Genomic DNA, 6,370 nt, shown 5'->3' on the forward strand with positions numbered 1-6,370 from the left:
GTCCGTAGCCCAGACAGCACTTTTCCCTGACTTGTCAGTCCCAGGCACTGGAAAGGGGCTTGGACCACTTTGAGGAAGGTACTCCAAAGTGGGAGCCCACCAGGCAGTCTGGAGCAGGGGCTCGGCTTGCCTGTGTCTAAGGGTGATGCTGCCCTAGCTCCCAAGGGGCCCAGTGGCGATACTGCACAAAGAGACACTAAAGCAGTAGGATCTGAAGTATAAATGCTACACTCCATACCAGGCTCATGGAAGACGCCCCTCACGGACCCAGGACCCTTGCATTGAGCCAGATCATGGCCGCGGTCATCTAGCCCTGTTGTGAGAGCTGGTATGTCGGCCGGACCTTCTTTGCTACTGCTTCTAGTTTAAAGCAGTGCCTTTCAAGCCTATGTGCATGGGGGATCACCTGGGGATCTTGTTAAAATGCAGATTCTGAGTCAGCAGGTCAGGGGTTGGGCCTGAGGATCTGCACTTCTGACCAGCTCCCAGGTGATGCCGACGCCACTGCTCTGTGGGCCACACTGAGTATCAAGCCTTCTCTGTTGGCAGGAGAGGAGCAGAGGCTGAAAGACAAAGGGTGAGTGAGGGAACATGTGGATGGGGAGAACAAAGAGGAAGAAAGAACTAAAGGAGGAAGGATTGGGTAAACGTGGCTTTCTGTGCATTAGAGATGGCTAATGAGGCTCCTTCTCCTGACTACAGCTGACGTCAGCGTCTAAGGGTTTTGGGGGAACAACTCCCAAAGTCTCTACCTCTAGCATTTCCCATCCTCTTGAAACATTTCAAATGGAATGGGAATGCTGGCCTCAAAAGAACAGGCCATCACTCATTTCTATTCAGCCAGATATTTTTTGAGTGCTCGCAAGTTTCTGTAACTCGTGGCCTGACACAAGATATTCTCTGTCTTCATCTCCACACTGCAGAGAACGCAAGTGCTTGCACTTCGTCAGGTTGCCTTTCTGAGGTTAGCATGGTCCTGTGGCTTCTCAGAGCACAATGATAACTCCCACTAAAGTATTTGAGCCCCGTACATGGCAAATGGTGCCTCTCTCTCATTTCCCCTGCCTTCTCTGCAGTCATGGACAGCCCTGGGACCAGGCTGGGTTTCTCTGTCTTACCTGTCAGACTAGCAAGAAAACACAGCACTTCTCTCACATGGGAAGAGTGAAGAGAAGAGTCTTTTGCTCCTTAGAAACAGAAGCTTTGTCATTGTTTATCTTGTAATTTTATCCCACTTAACAAATTTCCTTCTAAAATGAATAAAGTTTTCATTCCATGTAGCATTTTCATTTTAGTAGTAGTTAAAAATGAACAGAGGTATTTTGCAGTAATGAATCAGAAACACTAGATGTCAGAAGAGAACAAGCTAACCTGACATTTAACCACTTGGGTTTACATTCAGTGGTTTAAGGAGTAGATTTTAGGAGGTTGCCAGGAACCAAAAGAACGTTTCATAGCACAGTCATTGTATTTATTTAAATACTAACAGTTTATTGTATCATTATGTTGTGTATGTCAATTACATGTCAGTTAAAAACACTAACAGTTGTGTAAACATAAGCTTATACCTAATACTAGATATTTTATTTTCTGATCTATGAGAAGGTCCTGAAAAGACCTAATAAAAAGAAAGGGAACAATTTTAAGTACCTTAAAGGTCAGGTAATTTCATGTACTTAAATTTGTGGTCTATATACACAATTCCCAAGCCCTAGTCCCCTTCTACCTAAACTGAGCAACTTTAAGGCTAGAGGAGTTTTGTTTTGTTTTGTTTTTCTCCCCTGATGGGTAAAGAACCAGAGCTTCACATAATAGAGATGCTTCTGGGGAGACCTATGCTGAAGGCACCAAATCAATCAAGAGGTAGTCCATGAACATGTACTAAGAGCAAGATCCATGTAGGAGAAGCACTTTTTTTTTTTTTTTTTTAAGATTTTATTTATTTATTTGACAGTCAGAAATCACAAGTAGGCAGAGAAGCAGGCAGAGAGAGAGAGAGGAGGAAGCAGGCTCCCTGCTGAGCAGAGAGCCCGACATGGGGCTCGATCCCAAGACCCTGGGATCATGACCTGAGCCGAAGGCAGAGGCTTTAACCCGCTGAGCCACCCAGGCGCCCCTGTAGGAGAAGCACTTTAAACAGACATTGATGTTGGATTCCGCCGCCCCCCCCCCCCCGATGAAAGTTTCTCAACATGATGTACTCTAAATCTTGTCTTAATTTCTCTTCTGGATTTAAGGGAAAATCCCTGATCATTAGTTTTTCTATTGAAATTGTTCGTTATTGCATAAGTTTAGCATATTTTAGGCTCCCAATTCTCTGTCACTTATCATAATTTCTCATCAACCTAATTTAGTCTGTAGAAACTTAAAATACCACCTAATATATTTTGCTGTAGTTCAGCATTTAAGTTAATTCATCCTGGAAACTTTTCAGGGAGAGGCTCAAAGTTTGAGAGAATTAGAGACTCTCAGAATGGGAGAGTACTCCCACTAATCTGGTGGGTATGGGGTAGATGCCACATTTCCATTAATGAGATTTAAACAGGATTTCTTTTAGTTCATCAACATTATTCCTGGACTACCTTGAACTGTTGGCAAATTAAAAGTCACAATCTCTTCTTCTCTGGCCTATCTATCATATCTTCCAACCAGTTACCCAGTGGGATGAGAGTGGCAAGAGTCCCAGAGTCAGAGGCCAAGGGCTCAGTCCCGTTGCTTTCATTCCTGTAATCTTGGGCAAATTGTACACTTTTCATACAGTTATGAGAATTTCTGCTCATTCTCTGGGCATTTCCTATCCTGTACAATTGCCCTTCAGGTTTTTCAGCCCAGAGTAGACGCTTTCCTTTTTCTTTCACATTCTTCAATACTCTAAAAAAAAAAATTAATTTCATCCATTTTTATAAAGTTGAATAAGACAATAAAAGTTTTCAACTTGTGCAGTTAGAATGGCAATTACTGTCCTTTCTCTTTCAATTTTATAAAATAAATTGATGTGAAAATGATCATTACATTTTTTCTTCTCTAGTCAGAAGGATCTAAATGACTTGGTTCCTCTTCACTAGTCTTGATCCAGAAACAAAGCAGCTAATAAATAATATATGCAAATATTTTGGTATAATTAACAACAAAGATTGGCCCCAATGTTAGTGGTAAAAGTCACATAAAGCAAAGTTTGAACTAAGAATAGATTTTAGAACAATAATAGTGTAACCATGATAATAGAATTACATTGAATTAAAAACTGTCACTTCCCCTTAGTGTAGTGTTACGTATTTGCAAATATAAGTTGTGTCTTGCTTTTGTTAACTGGGTCAAAAACATGTTTTTGTATTGCTAGGTATGTGGCCATCCTAGTTGGCTGGGTCCTTGCCCTTTGGGAGGACTGGATGACCCAGTCGGGACCTAGTCTTGGCGGCTAGGATTGGCCAATGTAGGAGGTGGGACAAGGGTTCAGACAGGGCAGGAATCCTGTTTAATGTGGTCCAAAGTGGGGCAGTGAGGCAAATGCAAGCCAGAGTACACAGAGGGAGTCAGAGAGCACTAAGCAAAAAGGGTGAGAGCAACACGGTCATTGGAGGATGGAACGTGGAGTGAGGGACTGCACTGAAGAGAGCCCGAAGTGTGAGCCAACTCCACCAGTCAGGAGTTGACTTTACTGACTGAGATACCCCATCTGTAGAAGCAGCATTTGTCCGACTGGGGCATGGAGGATATTTACTATAAAGCCACACTGGCTGATACTTAAACCACTTTTTTCTCAATGCCTGGGTTGCAGACCACTTTAGAGTCCTCCTGTGTAGCAATTACTCGGGGCCACCAGCCACTCTGCATTTCCTACTTCGTCTCTTCTGCCTCTGGTCTCTCCCCCAGAGAGGATTTGATATTCAGGTGTTTTTCTTTCCTCTCCCAGTCCCTTATGTTTGTGGGTCGTTGGGGTGGGCTACCTCGTTTTGTGGTTCACGGCGTGATGTATAAGCTCGGGCTCCAGCCCCAGCCTTGGCCTCAAGCTGTGTGCGTGTCAGCTGCCTGTGGTTAATGAACCCGAGCAGAATGTCCCCATGCGTGGTGAAGGCCGCAGCATCCACTGGGTAAGTTAAATTTAGGGGAAAATGATAAGAGGCCTCATTTTGGTCTTGTGTATAGGTTATGATCTCCAATGGAGCTTTATTTTATTTTTCTTTTTAGATTTTATTTATTTACTTGGGGGGAGAGTGGGGAAAGGCACAAGCCAGGGGAGGGGCAGAGGGAGAGGGAGAGAGAGACTCTGAAAAGATTTCCTGCAGGGCTCTATCCCAGAAGCCTGAGATCACGATCTGAGCAGAAATCAAGAGTCAGATACCCAACCGAGGAAGCCACCCAGGCGCCCCCATGAAGCTTCAAATAGCGGTCCCATGATGACTATATTTTAGTCCTTCCCTGTGTGCCTAGAGAAGGAAAGTTGAAGGACTAGGCTTCCTAGTCTGAGGTGCAGAGTGGTGGCCTGGTGAGGCAGGAGCCGCCTAGGGCTGGACACGGCTGCTTCCCTGGGCCTACCCAAGTATACCTCCATATGCACCCCCAGCCGTCAGTGGCCCTGTTTGCACCAATCTGTGGTCTCCATGGTGTTCACCCAGGTCTCTAGGGCAGGAAAGGGGGTGCAGGTCTGGGTGGAACCCACCATCTCCAGGTTGAGGGAGTGCTAACCTCTGGGGTGCTGGGCAGTACCTCAGATGGCTTTTATTGTACAGTGACTCCCCCTTCCCATTGCAGTGGCTTAAAATAACCATCGCATTTAACTTATGATTCCCTGTGTGGTTGGTAGTCCTTTGGTCTGGCCAGGTAATGGGTTTATACCCACGTGCCCTGTCCAAGACACAGAACCTTCCAGAGCCAACCCAAGGCACTGGAAGCACTGGGAAGGGATCCATTCAGTTCTGCATTTGTGAACTTGTCTTTGTCCTAGTGTCAGGCCAGTTAGACACAGTGGCCTTTTTAAACATTGAAATATAACTTAAAATTTGTTAGCCTCAAGGCTGACAATCAGCCCATCAGCTACTGTCTTAAAATGTAAATTTCAGGGACGCCTGGGTGGCTCAGTTGGTTGAGCAGCTGCCTTCGGCTCAGGTCATGATCCCAGCGTCCTGGGATCGAGTCCCGCATCGGGCTCCTTGCTCGGCGGGAAGCCTGCTTCTCCCTCTGCCTCTGTCTGCCAGTGCTCGCTCTCGCTCTCTCTCTCTCTCTGACAAATAAATAAATAAAATCTTTAAAAAAAAAAAAAAATGTAAATTTCATTTTTTGTTCTGGTATGGCAAGGACAACAGAAGACAATTGCCATTGAAAAGACGGTTTATTTCTTGTAGCTTTTAAGAGAAAGAGGGATGTCATGCCATGCAGGGTCACACACCTTGGTCAGGCAGAGAGAGCAAGGGAACTAGGGGTAGGAAAATTTATTGCAGCTTTTGTGGGAAGGAACACTGTGCAAATCAGGGTAAAAAGGCTAAGCCAGTTTAGCACTGGCTGGTTTGCATAATTTCAGCAGACTCAGGATGTAGGGGCCACCCCTAGTTCTATAACAGCTGGCCCTGGGGTGATTAGATGGAGAGCAGGGTCCTGATGTGTAAGAGCCTGATAAAGTAGGTGGGAAGTGAGGAGAGGTTAGGAGCTCTAGGAATTAGCTAGCCCTGATAGGGGCAGCCCTCTCCCCGTCAGGAAAGCCCCAATGTCAAAGCGTCAATACAGAAACTAGAAAATGTGGTTCATACACTACCTGTGCCTTCTGTGCCTCAGCCAGAGGACTCTGTGCCTCATTCAGTCTCCACATGCCCCTAGGAAGTTCTTACTTAGATTTCTTTTCCTATTTCCCTTCCCTTACGGTTGTGGGACTCAGATAGCATCTTCACAGAAATGGTAGATGTTCTCCCCAGAGCGCATGAGCCCCCACTCCTTGCCCCCTTGCTTATCCAAGAAAGATGAAGCATCCATAGACCACCAAGTCCCCCAACAACTGATCTCAGCCCGCAGTTGGTGCCTGGATATTGGAACCCTTGTTGGAGAGTCAGATCTGTCTGTTTACTACTCCTCATTCAAGACCCAAGGCCCAACAGAATTTATCAGACAAGGACAGAGAGCAATCTCTGTTGGATCAACTGTATGACGGGCTTGCCTGCCATCATTGCTGGCAGAAATGGATGTAGAAATGGAAGGGCGTGCCCCTTTCACAAAGACTATGGTTTTTATGCTGACAACTTCCTCACTTTCTCTGATAAAACAGAAACTCTGGCTGCTGGTCAGTGCCTGGCACAGCCAAGGTCACCCAGAGGGACCTCTTGGATGCCCCCAACTCATCAGGGAGCAGACACTGGCCCTATATTTAAAATCCGCATCTTCC

The sequence above is a fragment of the Martes martes genome (assembly GCF_963455335.1).
Source record: "Martes martes genome assembly, chromosome: 4".
NCBI lineage: Eukaryota > Metazoa > Chordata > Mammalia > Carnivora > Mustelidae > Martes > Martes martes.